Raw genomic sequence first — 18,587 nt, 5'->3', positions numbered from 1 at the left:
AATCAACAAAATCATGAATGAAAGAGGAGAGATCACAACCAACACCAAAGAAATATAAACAATTATAAGAACATATTATGAGCCGTCCCCATCAAAATACTATCCACTTTTTTCAAAGAAATGGAACAAATAATCCTAAAATTTGTATGGAACCGGAAAAGACCCTGAATAGCCAGAGGAATGTTGAAAAAGAAAAGCAAAGCTGGCAGCATCACAATTCCAGACTTCCAGCTCTATTACAAAGCTGTCATCATCAAGACAATATGGTACTGGCACAAAAACAGACACATAGATCAATGGAACAGAATAGAGAGCCCAGAAATGGATCCTCAACTCTATGGTCAACTAATCTTTGACAAAGCAGGGAAGAATATCCAATGGAAAAAAGACAGTCTCTTCAACAAAAGGTGTTGGGAAAATTGGATAGCCACATGCAGAAGAATGAAACTGGGCCATTTCCTTACACCACACACAAAAATAAACTCCAAATGGTTGAAAGACCTCAATGTGAGACAGGAGTCCATCAAAATCCTAAAGGAGAACACAGGCAGCAACCTCTTCGACCTTAGCTGCATCAACTTCTTCCTAGAAACGTTGCCAAAGGCAAGGGAAGCAAGGGCAAAAATGAACTATTGGGACTTCATCAAGATAAAAAGCTGTTGCAAGCAAAAGAAACAGTCAACAAAACCAAAAGACAACCGACAGAATGGGAGAAGATATTTGCAAATGACATATCAGATAAAGGGCTAGTATCCAAAATCTATAAAGAACTTATCAAACTCAACACCCAAAGATCAAAGAATCCAATCAAGAAATGGGCAGAAGACATGAACAGACATTTTTCCAAAGAAGACATCCAAATGACCAACAGATACATGAAAAAGTGCTCAACATCACTTGGCATCAGGGAAATCCAAATCAAAACCTCAATGAGATACCACCTCATACCAGTCAGAATGGCTAAAATTATCAAGTCAGGAAACGACAGATGTTGTTGGGGATGAGGAGAAAGGGGAACCCTCCTACACTGTTGGTGGGAATGCAAGCTGGTGCAGCCACTCTGGAAAACAGTATGGAGGTTCCTCAAAAAGTTGAAAATAGAGCTACCCTACAACCCAGCAATTGCACTACTGGGTATTTACTCCAAAGATACAAATGTAGGGACCCAAAGGGGTATGTGCACCCCAATGTTTATAGTAGCAATGTCCACAATAGCCAAACTATGGAAAGAACCAAGATGCCCATCGACAGATGAATGGATAAAGAAGATGTGGTATATATATATAAAATGGAATATTATGCAGCCATCAGAAGGAGTGAAATCTTGCGATTTGCAACAACGTGGATGGAACTGGAGGATATTATGCTGAGCGAAATAAGTCAATCAGAGAAAGACATGTATCATATAATCTCACTGATATGAGGAGTTCTTAATCTCAGGAAACAAACTGAGGGTTGCTGGAGCAGTGGGAGTTGGGAGGGATGGGGTGGCTGGGTGATAGACATTGGGGAGGGTATGTGCTATGGTGAGCGCTGTAAATTGTGTAAGACTTTTGAATCACAGACCTGTAACTCTGAAACAAATAATACATTATATGTTAAAAAAAAAAAAAAAAAAAAAAAACAAAGAAGAAGATAGCAGGAAGGGAAAAATGAATTGGGGGAAATCGGAGGGGTAGACGAACCATGAGAGACATGGACTCTGAGAAACAAACTGAGGGTGGGGACAGGTTAGCCCAGGGATGGGTATTAAGGAGAGCACATATTGCATGCACCACTGGGTGTTATATACAAACAATGAATCATGGAACACTACATCAAAAACTATTGATGTAAAGTATGGTGATTAACATAACATAGTAAAAATAAATAATAAAACAAAAAAGAAAAGATAGTAGGAAGGGACAAATGAAGGGGGTGAAATTGGAGGGGGAGATGAACCATGAAAGACTATGGACTCTGAGAAACAAACTAAGGGTTCTAGAGGGGAGGGTGGTGGGGGGATGAGTTAACCTGGTGATGGGTATACAAGAGGGCATGTATTGAATGGAGCACTGGGTGTTATATACAAACAATGAATCATGGAACACTACATCAAAAACTAATGATGTAATGTATGGTGATTAACATACCATAATAAAATAAAAAGACAAAAAAGAAAAGAAAATCATCAAATAATTAGAAAAAAAAAAAGGAATACAGGTCAGAAAAAGAGAAATAAACTCTCCCTAATTGTAGATGGCATGATTGTCCAAATAAAAAATCCTGAGCACTTTATTGAAAAGCAAAACCTCCTATAACTAATAAATGAGTTCAGCAAGTTCATTGTATACAAGATAAACATATTAAAATCAACTGGATCTCTGGATATTTGCAATGAACATGTGGACACCAAAATTTAAAACACAATACCACTTACAATTTCTGAAAAAAAATGAAATATTTAGGTATAAGTCTAGAAAATATGTATAGGGCTTGTATGCTAAATACTACACAGATTGATGAAAGAAATCAAAGACTTTCTACATAAATGGAGAGATATACCATCTCATGGATTGGAAGACTCAATGTGGTACTGGTCCCTAAACTGATGTACAAGCTTAATGTAAAAACTATCAACATCTCATCATGTTTTGTTTTGTTTTGGTTTTGGTTTTGTAGAAATAGACAAGTTTATTTTTTTTTAATTATATGGAAAGACAAAGAAAATAGAATAACTAAAATAAAACTTGGGAAAAAAAGAATAAAGTAGGAGAAATCAGTCTACTTAATTTCAAGACTTACTGTATAGCTAGAGTAATCAAGACTTTGACATAGGGAGAGATTAATACATAAGTAAATGCAATAGAATAGAAAGCCCAGAAATAGTCCCATATATTTTGCCCAGTTGATTTTTGGCAAAGGTGCCAAAGCAATACAATGAAGAAAATAATTCAAGGAGGGGAAGATAGACTTAAATAAACCTCAACCTAAGTCTCACTCATTAATTCAAAATGGATCGTGAACTTAAGTATAAAACCTAAAATTATACAACTAGTAGCAAAAATATGAGAAAATCTTCAGGATCAAGAGCTAGGCAAAGAATGTTTAGACTTAACACCAAAATCATGATCCATAAAAGGAAAAAAATAATAAATTAGACTTAAAAAATTTAAAAACTTTTGCTCCACCAAAGAACATGTCAAGGGGATGAAAAGAAAAGCTACAGAATTGAAGAATACATTTGCAAAATACATATCCAACAAAGGACTTATATCTAGAATATATGAAGAGCTCCCCAAACTCAACGGCAAGAAAACAAACAATCCAATTAAAAACTGGATAAACTGCTTCATCAGATACTTCACCAAATAATATATGAGGATGGAAAACAAGCACATAAAAGATATTCAGCATCAGTAACCATTCGGAAAAAACAAATTAAAATCATGGTGAGGTAACACTATACACCCATTAAGATGGATAAAACAATAAGCCATCACAGCACTAAATGCTGGTGAGGATGTAGAAAAACCAGATCACTCAACAATGCTGGTAAGAATCTAAAATGAGGGCGCCTGGGTGGCTCAGTTGGTTGAGCGACTGCCTTCGGCTCAGGTCATGATCCCGGAGTCCCGGGATCAAGTCCCACGTCGGGCTCCCTGCTCGGCGGGGAGTCTGGTTCTCCCTCTAACCCTACCCCCTCTTGCGCTCTCTCTCTCACTCTCTCTCTCAAATAAATAAATAAATAAAATCTTAAAAAAAAAGGTTTAAAAAAAAGAATCTAAAATGAAAACTGGGAAGTTTTAGTAAAAAAACTAGATTTTTAGTTTTCAGGCAATTTCTTTAAAAACTCAACATGCAACTACCATACAACCCAGCAACTGAACTCCTCGGCATTTATCTCCAAAAAAATGAAAATTTATATTCACATAGAAACCTGTACATGAATACTTACAGCAGCTTTTTCATAATAGCCAGAACTGGAAACAACTTAGATACTCCTCAATGGGTGAATGGTTAAACAAACTTCAGTATATCCACACCATGGAATGTTACTCATCAATTCAAAACAAAACAAAACAAAACAAAAACTATTAATACATGCAACAACCTGAGTAACTCCTTGGATAATTATACTGACTGGAAAAAAAGCCAATCCCAAAGGGTTACATGTATTATTCCATTTATATAATATTCTTGAAATGACAAAATTATAGAAATGAAGATCAGATAATGGTTGCCAGGGATTAGGTACAGGGCAGGGACAAGAAATGAGTGAGACTATAAAAGGGTGACATGAGAGATCCTTTGAGTGATGGAAATGTTCTATATCTTGATAGTACCAATGTCAGTATACTTGTGGTAATATTGTAATATAGATTTACAAGATGTTACCATTGGGGAACTCTGGGTGAAGGGTATACAGAATCTCTATATATTATTTCTTACAATTGCATCTGAATCTAGAATTATCTCAAAATACTGTTTAATTTTAAAATGTTAACCTGAAATATCTCTTCCTACATTTGAAATACTTCAGCGGTTATACATTATTCTTAGAATAAAAAGAAAAGAAACTAATTTGGTCTGCAAGCCCTTTTTCACCTATTCTCTCCAGCCTCATCTCATACCTTTCTTTCACTATTTTTTGTACTCCAGCCATATAAACATCTAAATTTTGAATTCATTCTTCTATCATTGGGCCTTTGCGCATTCTGTTCTCCCCATCTGGAATATCCTCTTCCTTGTTTCACTCCTCCCTCTCAATCATCACCTCATATAGTTAACGACTCATTTTTTTTTCTGAATTTAACTCATATGCCCCTTTCTTGGGAAAGGTTTTTCTGACCTGTGGTTCTAGAATTATTTCAATAGTCTTGCAAAGAATTATATGTATTTTTCAGAGGGCTTAACTAGGTGTGCTATATGCATTGGCTAGTGTGATTATTTGACTGATGTCTGTTTTCTCCATTAGACCATAAACTCCATGAGTCAACTTTTATTCACAGAAATGTTCCAAGATTCTAGCCTGATATTCAGGAACTGTTTAATAAATACCTGTTAAATAAATAAGTTAATAAAATTAGAAGAAGGTATAATTAAAGTGGGTATTGGGTTTCCTTCTATCCCTCTCTGTAGCACCTCCTGAGGCACCTTATTTAAATCATAGGGCTCCATAGAACAAAGTTTGCTTGAAAACTGACATTTCAGCATTCCATCATGGAAGTAGTGTGGTAAAATCTAATGATGAAAACTTTGGTTCTTTCTGTCAAAATTTGTGGTAGGTTTATGACTGAGCAATATGCAGACAAGGATTAGCTTCTCTTAGCCCTGCTACAAATGTAAGCCTGTCTCCAATCTTAGTCATCTCTACTATTTCTTCATATAGCCACCATTTTAAAGTTAACGAAGCAGAATTTTTGTGTTGTCATGACTGAATTGGTATTGAGTAGGGCCTGTCCTAGACTCATGGTTCAATCCTAAGGTAAGAAAAAATTATGCTAAGTACACTATATCTAAAATTTGCAGAGCATCTAACTAGCTACCTGTAGTTAAGGCAGATACCTCTCTGCTGGGATGGCATAGAGATGCTCTTTCCTTACACCTGGGCACCCACCACCACCACAATCATGTACAGGTTAAAAATGGACAGCATAGGGATATAGTGAGCAGGCTATTGCTAACTTCCACTCTGGGGGAAAGGACCCCCTTCTTCTCTCCAAAGCCAAGAATGGAGGCTACAAGAGAATCACTCAGAGATACTGGGTGTTCATGAGGAAAGAACTGGCTCTCTATTCCCTCACTATAAGCGTGCTGAGCCATGGAACTTAGGGTCTCTCTCATGCTATCAGTGGAGATAGTATTAGTGAGAAAATTTTCAAGGAGCTTACTACATGTCCTCTGAAGTCTTAGAGTACATGCAAGCATAGAAATCAATTCTTCTCATCTGGAGACCTCAGAAGACAGGATGTCCTCTTGGAATCCCATCTTAGTGAGCACTGAAGGACCTGTAGTGAGATGTGGGTGAGAAGAGAAGGAGTACAAACCTCACTTCATCCCAATTTGAATTTTGGTTTCACCACTTACTAACTGGATGACCCTAGGCTACTTAAGAATGTTAAACTTTATTTTCTTAACTACAAATAAAGTTATTAATGTCAGTGTCATATATAGGGTAAAGATGAAATGCAATAATCTTATAAGTCTTCTGAGCTCCTGGCACATAATTGGCAGATATTATTATTGGTATTAGGCAGGATAGGTCTGTGGACTTCAGAATCAGACAAACTTGTGTTAAAATCCCAGCACCACCATTAAGTAACCTGTGTGATCTCAGAAAAGTCACTTCAGGGGCGCCTGGGTGGCTCAGTTGGTTAAGCGACTGCCTTCGGCTCAGGTCATGATCCTGGAGTCCCGGGATCGAGTCCCGCATCGGGCTCCCTGCTCGGCAGGGAGTCTGCTTCTCCCTCTGACCTTCCTCCCTCTCGTGCTCTCTGTCTCTCATTCTCTCTCTCTCAAATAAATAAATAAAATCTTTAAAAAAAAGAAAAGTCACTTCAGCTCTCCAGGCCTTACTGTTGCTATGATGATTGGTAAATCAACTAATAGAACTCAACAAAGCTTTTACCAAGATTTTAATCTTGTCAAGCATTAAAATCAGTATCCACATACTCATCTCTCTCCCCTGGATTATAAACTACCTAAATGCATAGACTTGGTCTCACTTATCTTCTTGTTGCCCCTACAATTCCATCACCACCACATCATCACCTTGAAATATAAATAGATACTCAATAGACACTATATGAATTTGAATTTTTGTTAGGTCCTTGAAACCTTTGAGAGATTGTCTTAGTACCGTTATGGTTAGAAATAACAGAGTCCAACTTAAAGTAACTTAAACAAAAAACATTTTAGGAAACAAATTTTATTGGAAGTTTATGGATTATTTTATGGAAGTCAAGGATAGGTAGGTCTTTCAAGGGATGGAGCCAGATCCTGGGAAATCATTAAGAACACTAACTGTTCTCTTCTGATCTGTCCCCTCTGCTTTTCTACAGACATGCTTGCTTCATTCTTTATCTCTGATGAATGGCTTGCTCTTTTTCTCCATACACATGACAAGGAGAAGATAAATTTGCTTTTACTCTAAGGTTTAATCTTCTTTCTATTGACCAACTCAGCTTAACTGGTCATCTCTTGGTGTCTATTGGTCCTGTCAGGAAGCCTGCTTCCTCTTCCTTTTTGGATAATTTCTTTTTTCTTTCCACTTTTAGGATTGTCTTTATTATTTATGTTTTGTAATTTCATTATGATGTGCCTGAGTGTGGGTTTGCTTTTATTTATTTTTTTGCTTGAGACTTGGCGTACTTCTTAACCTAAAGATTAAATCATGTTTTTCTTCTGGAAAATTCTCAGACACTATCTCCTCCAAAATTGTCATTCCTACCCCCAACCTGATTCTCTTCTCTCTACCCTATTTATATTAATGCCACTGTTTCTCCTTCTATCATCCATGTCTCTTAACCTCTCCCTTACATTTTCTATCTCTTGTAATATATTCTGGGTGATTCACATCTATTTTTTAACTTACTAGTTATTAAGATTTGTCTAGCATTTAACTAACCTATAAAGGCTGTATTTGGTTTTTTTGTTTGTTTGTTTGACTGGTTTTCAATAACTATTTTTTATTGCTAGCCCAAGTTGTCCTCTTCTTCTTTTTATAATTTCCTACAGAAATGACAAATATCAGTATTAAATTCAATTTTATAAAACTACTACATCTAGTTGGGCAGATCTATTTATTCTTGGTGAATTGAGGGGTACTAATTACACAGTGAATGTAAAATAACTAATATAAAACCTTACCTCTACCTTTGCTACACAGTGACATGGACTTATGTTGGGCCTTTCAGTCTGTGCACATTTCCAAAAATTACCTAACCAGTGAAATCTGATTAAGAGGAAAGTTCTGAAGTGATAAATCACCAGAGTGCCTTGAAGCTGATACATGATTGGCAAGCCGTGTTATTTATAAAGTAGTTACAGTCTAATTCACAAAAGATACTAGCATTTCATCTTTCTAAGAAGGAATGATAAATCGGGAAATTATTTGAATTGATACTTGGTCAAGTGGTAGTGCTGAGAAGGGATGCTAGAATGGTAGTAGAGGGATCTTGGTAGGGCAGATAGTTTGGTTATGGAAGTCATCAATAATCATGGTTACTTATAAACAGAGTAGCAAGACAATTTCTGATTTGTAATCTTAGGTATACTATAAGTAAATGAAAAAGGCTAATAATCATACATTAAGATTCATAAACACATAAAAACATAAAAAGTTAACTACATGAGGACTGTTTACAGTTGACATTTCATAAAACAAGGCACCAAGCATTTTTCTTCCCATAGATTTATTTCAATACCACTCTCATGGCCTTTTCAAAAAATTCCCCCACTCAATCTTTAGTTTTGCTGAACACTCCATGCACCCAAAAGGACCACTCCCATTTGTCATATCTCTAGGAACTTATCAGGATTTATTGACTGTTGCTTCATCCTGGCTAGCTCTCACCTCATGTAGTCATCCTCCAAAAGACAATTTTTGTTCCCAACCAGAATGATGTACACATCAGTACAGAAATGCTTAACTTCCAGGTTCCATTTTTTCTGGGGGGTTTTCTATACTATCAAGGTAACTGATGAAGAAACACATCAATATAACATCAGTGTCTGAGTAGAAAAGGGCCTTCAACTGGTCATGACCTTCTTGCCTAGCTGTGTGCCCATAAAGCTAACCCCACCTGCTTTCTATTCACTTCAAAGTTAGCCATGTGGTTCTCTGGGTACTTGTCCCTCTTATCAGCCAGCCAGTCTTACCCTAGGCTCTATAATGATGATCACCAGCATCTTTCAGATGGCATCCATTGTTTACAGACTACTGTGAGACAGGGACTGTGGCCAGAGAGATTCTACAAAGTACATTAGACTTCTCAGACAACAGGCACTTAGGCAGCACCTCCTGAATCCACATATTGTTTTTTCAATCATGAATTTAGAAGCATCTGTGACTTGGTGGGTGGGAAGTACAAGCTAGCTTTTAAATTTTTAAAGGCATTTATAATTAAAATTGCTTTCAAATCATTATTTCTATGTCACCTCATATGATTGTTCATATTTGCTGCTTATTCTAATTATCTCCTATCATACTAGATTGGTGTGTATGTTGTAATTTTTGTCTCTGAATTTATCTTTAGAAAGAAATATGTTCTCAGGTTCTACATTCATAAATGGTGGTATCACAGTTGTTGAAGATGCAAAATGACAGTACCAAGAGAACCTGAGGAGGCACATCAGGTATGTCATTTTATACCTTCTAAGACTGGAATTACCAGCCAACTTTTATGGTGCCTCCTGTATTGTATGAAATTTTCTGTGTTTTATATGGAGAATCCAGTTCCAGCTGCCCACTATATATGGGTTTTTGGCCTCAAGTATCATTCTTATGAAGGCATTAAGCCCCAGTTCTTGAGGTATATACCAGATGTAATCCCAATTTCCCCTTCTACTCACAATTGGATTTTCTCTGTTTTTACCATTTGAAGATTTTACTTTTATTTCTTTAAACTCATTATTATTAAATTTATTTTTTTCTAGAAATTCCATGTGTTTAGAGTGAGAGTGCAGTTCTTGTATCAGCTCAGTTTCTGTTGGGACCAGAAGTTTGGATTGATTACCCCTTGGTCACAATTCCAAATATCAGGTAAAGAGAGATTGGCTCAGGTTCTATTTAGTCACCCTTAGATAAATTAATTATAGTGATACTACATCATGTAGTAGAAACATATCTACCACCTCTGTGAGTGAGAGGTCAACCCTAAAGGCTGTTGGACAGATACCTCTGTACCACTTATCATAGAGACCTCAAGGGAGATTTTTATTTTTATTCTCTGCTTGGATTTCTTCACCTAAATATATCAAGATGGCAAATTTGCTACTTAATACATATTCTGAATCTGGCTTGCATCATGCTCAAAAAGACATATATCTGGTCTTATATAAGCTTTATTTTTTTAAAACTTGAAATATCCTTTGCAAAATGAGGGATATAACCATCTCTTGATACAAGACTTGGACTTTTCTGATAGAGCTTGGACATCAAAAGACTGAGCAATAGATTCCTATTCCTACCAGATGACTAGCAAAAATATGGAGATAACAATATAGAAAATATTTCCCTTAATAAGGTTCACTCTGGGTATTGTTTCTGTTATTTTTTTGTTTTAGTTATTAAAAGTTTCAAAATAGCCTGATTGGTTAATGGAAGAGCTAGAGTCTTAAGATTATGAAAATAATCTTAAATTGGTTATTGGCAGGGGTATAGTTTCAATTTAGCATTCCAGAGTTCACATGACTGAATATTCCCATGTCTATAAAAAGGAAACTCATACCTGGAGCTGAAAAATGAGTGTTTGCCTAAGCACTTAGGTAACAGAGCAATAAACCTCACACACATATAGAGATAACAAGATGCCTTGGGAAGCATGGCAGATCTGCCTCCTATTCCTAAGGGGACTCCCAAATCTATGCACATTGGCAGGCTTTTTGTAAAGCATTTATCATTTAAATAAATTTCAGATCTACCTCTTGAGATCTTATTCCCAAAAACTGAGTATTATGTCCTCTATTTCTATCACAGTCTGTGCATTCCTTTAACATTACCCAGTGGGTTCTGTCCACTCACTTTCCTTTCTATGTGCTTGGAGGAATGTACTGTTAGAAATTTAAATAAGTCAGCAATACACATGAGGTAAAGAGTACACATTCATAATAATCCTACCAATAACTCCCATTTGCAAAGTGCTTTTATTTTTTTCAAAATATGTTTGTTCCTTTGCTCATCTGATCCTCATGGTAATATTATAAGGGCTAAATTTTATCACTAAGTTCAGAAAGCTTATAAATCTTTCTGGTATTTAATCCATTAAGGTAATCTCCCAATAAATATTTGCTGAATGAATGAAGTAGTAGGAATACTGACTTATTTGATTCCTCACACACTAATTTAATAGTTTGGCAATACTGGGGGAGTCCATTAATATTCCTGAATCTTATTTTTCTTATCTATAAATAGAAAATAATAATATTTGATCCACATATTTATTGAATGGCTTCAGTGAACTAAGGTACGGGAATGCCTCTTTTACAGGATCTGGCATATGGTATGTATGCTTAATACATATTTATGGGATAACTGAATTTACATCTAAGGATTACCTGAGAGTTGTAACTGTCAGATTTAGCCTCAGGGTGGTTAGAAGGTTTTCAACTTTCTTCCATGTGTTTGATAATTAACAGTCCTCCTCTTTAGAGAGCAAGGGTTTGGCTTTACCAATATGGCCCCCAAAGGGTCAAATATTTGGAGGAACAAATTAAGCATACTGATTCTAATCTCATCTAAGAACACAGCTTCATCATTATCACAAAGAATATTTTAAGTCACGGAATGCAAATAGATACAATTCATGAACCAAATTTTTCAGCTACTATTGGCTGTCTGGAGGGCCACACTGAGAATAATTCCAAGACCAATCTGGTTTAATAGAAAAAAATCCCATGCATCTTTAGCAATAATTTCCATGGGTACAGCAAGAGGAGAAGCTACCTGTCTTTGCCCTACCGATAATAAACCATTAATTAGACAAAAAACTTTTGAGAGCTTGAATAAAACCATTACCAGATACATTCAAATCTAAGAGAGGAAACCAAGCAAAGGACTATTAAGACACAATGATCATGACACAGACAATGGTTAGGTTTTAGAAGTTTTTATAGTCTATGCTATGGAGCTTAGATTTAATTTTTAGATGTTGGATGCCATCAGAGAACTATGTCAAACAGGAGTAATATTGGTGGCTTTCCTTCAGCTATCAGTAATTTTCAACCCTGGTTGACATATCTGCATTATCTTTTGAAAAAAATTAATAGTCTTTATCCCACTGATACCAATTATGATTTAATTGGTAAAGACTTTAATTGGGTAGCCCAAGCAAGTTTTTTTCCCCCTCAAACCTGCAAATACCTGTACTCTTCTTTGAGATGCTGTAATTTTCTACCCCTAATACATTAATCATGGAAATTATGCTCTAGTTTGTCCACATAATCTAAAGAAATTTTGTTAATCTTTCAGGAAGAAACTTGGTTTGCTTAGAAGAAAGATATTGCAAAAATGGCAACAGAGTATCGCACTCAGAAGAAATTATAAACAAAGATTTGACAGTTGAAAGAGAAATTGGAAATAATAATTAATGCTTTAAAGATAAACCAGTAAATGATATGCTGTGCAGTGTTTCTCAAATTAGGATCCTTGGACTCTTGGAGGTTTGTAAAGTTTCACAATTTCCCCATGATGACTTTTAATTTGGTGCTCTCCTTTTTAAAGTACTGATAGAAATATATGCTAGTTCACTTGGATGACCACCTTTTAACTGAGTGTGGCATTATTATGTTAATGTCTACACTGGTGTTTGTGTTTACAGCCACACAGATACAAACTATTCTCCTTTAATTGGCCAGAGATAATAAGAAAAGAACAGAGGAGGACTTACTATGTAATGATGCACTCAAGCCAAACACAGACCAAATGACCTCAAGGACCACTACGTGGACTAACATTTCAGAGTTGTTCAAATACAATACAAACAATACAGAAAAGTTCCAGAAAAACTGAGCTCTTATACAGCACACAGTCATATGCCATAACAAATTTAAAAGAACCATGCAGAAGCAGTTATTACCATATGGATATTGAAAGATGATTTAATTTCAATAAACACCATTTTTCATACTGAATTAATGACTTTCATTTGTATTGCATTTGTTCCTAGTTTTCACTGTACTTAAGCTGTAAATCAGCTTTGGTTTAATAGTTGTATAGGAGCTATTAGAATATAGAACTTAAATAGCTTAATCTTATGCATATTTAAATAATACAAAAATAATTTAGTTCAAGTTTGGGAGTTCTAGGAGAATTACTTTTCCTTTGTGAAGGGTATATCACTCCAGTTTGAGAAACAGTGCTATCTTCTTTTGTTCAATAATTGATTTTTGCTGTTTGAAACCTCTGATTTAATAGAGTAGATGGATAATTAGTATACTTGGAATGTCTAAATATTCTTAGTTTATTATCATATAACAAGTGTGGAAGCTCACAAATAATCTTGAAACCTTAGCATTCCAATAGAAAAAGTGATCTATCTCTATAGAATTTTATTTTTTTAATTTAATTTTATTTAAATCCAATTAATTAACATATAGCATATTATTAGTTTCAGAAGTAGAGTTTAGTGATTCATCAGTTGTATATAACACCCAGTGCCCATTACATCATGTGTCCTCCTTAATGCCCATCACCCACTTACCCAACCCCCTGCCCACCTCCCCTCAAGCAACCCTCAGTTTGTTTCCTATAGTTAAGTCTCTTATGGTTTGTCTCCCTCTTTGATTTCATCTTATTTTATTTTTCCCTCCCTTCTCTTATATTCATCTGTTTTGTTTCTTAAGTTCCACTTGAGTGAAATCATATGATAATTGTCTTTCTCTGATTGACATATTTTGCTTAGCATAATACCCTCTAGTTCCATCCACGTCGTTGCAAATGGTAAGATTTCATTTTTTTACCTCTATAGAATTTTAAATCCCTTTCTATCTTTTGAGAACTTAACTTGATTTATTTTCAACAATTAAAAGAGGATTTATCATACATAAAGTATTTCAAGGAATCATATGATAATCTTATTCTTAGGAAAATTTCATGTATTAGAAGCCATAATTGCAACTATAGATGTTTTGAGCCAGACTGCCCTGAGTCCAAATTCTTAGTGTGCCATTTATACCTGCATGCCCTTGGACAACCTATGTAACTTCTTAAAGAACCTCATCCAAATATGAAGATAATATTGATATAGACTGCAGGTGGTTGTGAAGATTACCAGAATGATCTATGTGCAATGTCCAGAAAAGAGAATGAAATGTTGTATCTTTAATGTCCTTTTCTATTTAGGATTCGAAAGACAGTCTTCTGGGCTAGGAGTAAGATGTTTGCTGCTCTGTGGCTTTCTATGCAGTTTTGTATAACTCAATGTCCCAGCTTTCTCATCTGCAGAACAAATGATTTATTTACTCTCTTGTGTGGCTAAACTGATTTTAGTCTTCTGATTTTTCAATGAGAAAATGCATATAGTTGAAATATAAGTCTACCCTACCTTATCTGAAATCCCTAGGGTCTGTTGCATTTGGGAATTTAGAAATGTTTGACTTTTAGAGGCACCTGGCTTGTTCAGTTGATACAGCATGTGACTGTTGATCTCAGGGTCCTGATTTAGAGCCCCACATTGGGCATAGAGATTACTTGAAAAGAAAAAAAAAAAGAAATGTTTGAATTGTTTGAGTTTTAGAAAGCTTACACAGTGTATATATCAGGTGTTATATAATAGCCTCCAGCAGGATCTGGGGCAAAAGCCTATAATCAAATGTATTAGTATTTCTGCAATGAAATATATGAATAGTCATATTTTCTAGGATACATAAAAAAACCTATAAGTAGCCTCATATTAGTTTATGTCAGGTTTTGCAACCAAGTAAGTTTTCATGCCAAAGTTACACAAAACTTTTGGTTTTTAAGTGGTTTTAGATTTTGGAGTTACAAATACGTGTTTGGGGACCTCTGAGTACATCCTTGACTCTCAATGTCTAGCTTTGTGAAATCTAGTAACTTTACCTGTCTGACCCTCAGTTTCTATATGCTTAAGATCAAAGTCTGAAGAAGATGTCCTCTAGGCTTCTTTCTAAGAGTGACAGTTTATTCATTTTAAATGAAAGAAACAATGGACACTTAGTTTTCACTGTAATATAACCTAACTCATTCATTCAATGAATAAATATTTATTGAAATTTACTATATGCCAGTGCTTTTCTACATCTTATGAATTGTGTGGTAAACAATTTTGTTCTCACTGAATTTACCTCCTGGGTAGAATGGAGACTGACAAATAACAACAACAGATAAGTGAACAAGAACATTTCTAATACTGATTAATGCTATAATGAAATAAAAGAGAATGGCATTATGGAGAGTGACTGATGGGACAGTTTATTTCCATTTCAGTCATTAGGCAAAACTTCTTGTGGAGGTGACATTTGAGCTGGGATTTTAAACATAACAAGTAGTTGGTAAAAAAATCTATGAAAATCTATAGGCAGAGCATTCCAGGAAGAAAAGATGGCAGATACAAAAGACCAAAGGCAAGAAATAGGCCTATGGAACTGAAATATAGGAATCTAAGGGGAGAGTGACAGAAGATGAAGTGAAGGTGAAAGGGAAGGACAATATTATATTGGGTTTTGCAGGAAGGAAGGAATGAAACCAACCTTTGTCTTAGAATGCTCGTATAGGGTGCCTGGGTGGCTCAGTCGCTAAGCGTCTGCCTTCGGCTCAAGTCATGATCCCGGGGTCCTGGGATTGAGCCCCGCATCAGGCTCCCTGCTCGGTGGGAGGTCTGCTTCTCCCTCTCCCACTCCCCCTGCTTGTGTTCCCTCTCTCGCTATGTCTCTCTCTGTCAAATAAATAAAATCTTTAAAAAAAAAAAAAAAAGAATGCTCGTATAAAAATTTTGGTTTCTAGAGGTATCCTGAAGGAGAAAAACTTCTATTCTGTCTCAAGGAAAATGTTAAAAGAAAAACAAAATGCTATGATACCAAAAAAAAAAAAAAAAGGCAAAAAACAAAAACAAAAACAAAACCTCCAGTGAAAAATCAAATCAAGAGCAATAATAAATAAAATTAATTCAATTAGTCATTTATTGATTGGAGTGCTAGCATGTTGCTTCTAATGGTTTCTATAACTTTTATACAAAAGTAAGTCATAAATATTTTTTTAAGATTTATTTATTTATTTTAGAGAGAGAGAGTGGGGGGGCAAGGGCAGGGGCAGAGGAAGAGGGAAAGAGAATCTTAAGCAGAATCTGTGCTGAGCGCCCCAACGCAGAGCTTGATATCATGACCCTGAGATCATGACATGAGCTGAAACCAAGAGCCAGATGCTTAACCAAGTGCACCACCCAGGCACCCCAAGCCATAAATATTTCTATCAGCAACAGTATTAGAATAATTTTCTGGTAGTACATCTTCATGTGCAGGATTCAGACAAATAAGAGGAAAAGTGAGAAGCTACATAAACTGGAAAGATTTAGATTTTAAACATCAGAAGACATCACTCAAATTTAATGTAGAAAACTTTTCTTCTGCTCTTAACAACACAGAGCTATTAATTCTTTTTTAAAAACATTTTATTGTCTCTTACTAGTATTTTTTTGGGAGTATATCAATTCTAATAACACAAATACTAACAAACTCATTTTAAAAGTAAAACACATTTTTAATTTTTTTACAAAAGTTTGCACAAGCTTTAATCTTTCATCATTTTTTTTAGTGTTCAGTGATTCATTAGTTGTGTATAGCACCCAGTGCTCATCACAATGTATGTCCTCCTTAATACCCATCACCCGGATACCCCATCCCCCAACCCCCTCCCCTCTGAAACCCTCAGTTTGTTTCACAGAGCCCATAGTCTCTCATGGTTTGTTGAACTCTCTGATTTCCCCACGTTCAGTTTTCCTTTCCTTCCCCTATTGACCTCTGTGCAATTCCTTATGTTCCACATATGAGTGAAACCATATGATAACTGTCTTTCTCCACTTGACTTATTTCACTTAGCATAATCCTCTCCAGTTCCATCCATGTTGATGCAAATGGTGGGTATTCATCCTTTCTGATGGCTGAGTAGTATTCCACTGTATATATGAACCACATCTTCATCCATTCATCTGTTGAAGAGCATCTCGGCTCCTTCCACAGTTTGGCTATTGTGGACACTGCTGCTATGAACATTGGGGTGCGTGTGCCCCTTCTTTTCACTACATCTGTATCTTTGGAGTAAATACCTAGTAGTACAATTGTTGAGTTGTAGGGTAGCTCTATTTTTAACTTTTTGAGGACCCTTCATACTATTTTCCAAAGTGGCTGTATCAGCTTGCATTCCCACCAACAGTGTAAGAGGGTCTACATCCTCTCCAAAATTTGTTGTTTCCTGCCTTGTTAATTTTTGTCATTCTAACTGATGTAAGGTGGTATCTCAATGTGGTTTTGATTTGAATTTCCCTGATGGTTAATGATTAAAACACATTTTTAAATTGAGATGGTAGTTATCACTACTAAGTTTCATAAATGCAATAGAGTTCACACAGCTTAAAGAGAAAGTGACATATCAGAACCTAATGCTGGGGAGCCTGGGTGGCTCAGTGGGTTGGGCGCCTGACTCTTGATTTCTATTCGGGTCATGATCTAGGGGTCATGAAATCCAGCCCCTTGATGGGCTCCATGCTTAGTGGGGAGTCTGCTTGAGATTCTTTCCCTAACCCTCTGACCCTCCCTCTCTGCATTCTTTCCCTCCCACCCTCCCTTCCTTTCTCTATAATAAATAAATAAATCTTAAAAAAAGAAAAAGAAAAAAGAACCTATTGCTTACAAGACACATACCTAAACCTATTGCTTGCCGGGGTGATATTGCTAACAAGTGACCAAACCAGGAAATTTAAGTCCCTCTCTGCTCTGTCATAGTTCCTATAGGGATCCCCTACATAAAGGTGGGCTTCCTAAGAATATCTGTGATTTCTTGAATGAGTTCAAATCAAGGATTCTGACCATGAACTTAACATTGTTCCCAGTAATGCAGGCAGTAAGACATACAAGCTAGAGTACCTTAAGTCAAAATATTTAATCTTTGAGGCAAAAGGTCTAAAACACGAAACAAAGATCAGTGCAATTTGAAATATATTTGAAAGCTTAGAAATGTGATTGTCAGTAAAATAAAAATTTCTACTTCACTTTCTATGCTATAATAGAAATATTAATCTTATTAAAATAGAAATTATACTATTAATTATCTTATCAGATTATTAATAAGATTAGCATATGCCTTTGCTTAATACACGAAAAAGTGTATTTCTTTCTTACAGACATGGTAAAACACTTTCTAATCTGTACCCAATAGGATAAAGATACCATGATGATATATTTAAGTTCTAGTAATAAAAGGATGTGTCAGCATCCTTACCACCTAATGACCATAAGTAGCACAGCTTGCTCAGTCTCTTGAAAGATATTCTCAGAGTTCAAATGCAATTCCATTAAGCACAAGTCCTAGCATGATTTATATATCATTAGGAGATATACCTGTCCTTGGATTGTCCTCTCTGTAAAACATCCTAATGGGCTAGTAAGGCAGCTCCACACTGCACCTTTTAAACCTTTTCTTCTTTCATTATATCTTTCTCTCTCCCACCTGCACTGTCTAAAGGGAGAGTAATTTCAGTTATAAATGCATTGAGTTCTCAGAAGATCCAACACTGACTCAAGTGGATTGTTCCAAAATTCATCCTAGAACTTACAGAGACCTATTTTGAGAGGTAATTCACTTATGGGATTTCTTAAAGTCTAAACTTTTACAAGATAGTTTAAAGTCACAGGAAAGAAAACAAAAAAGATGC

The 18,587-nt window shown here is 35.8% G+C and overlaps 1 pseudogene; it reads right to left on the bottom strand.

The window, feature by feature from the left end:
- Window positions 1–8,269: 8,269 nt before the first annotated feature.
- Window positions 8,270–18,587, bottom strand: part of LOC123856524 (transforming protein RhoA-like) — a 129,161-nt pseudogene continuing 118,843 nt past the window's right edge.

Source organism: Mirounga angustirostris, unplaced genomic scaffold, assembly GCF_029215605.1.
Source record: "Mirounga angustirostris isolate CCGP_5_RB_7025 unplaced genomic scaffold, mMirAng1.0.hap1 SCAF_13, whole genome shotgun sequence".
Lineage (NCBI taxonomy): Eukaryota > Metazoa > Chordata > Mammalia > Carnivora > Phocidae > Mirounga > Mirounga angustirostris.
This window is presented reverse-complemented; position numbering and strand designations above follow the sequence as displayed.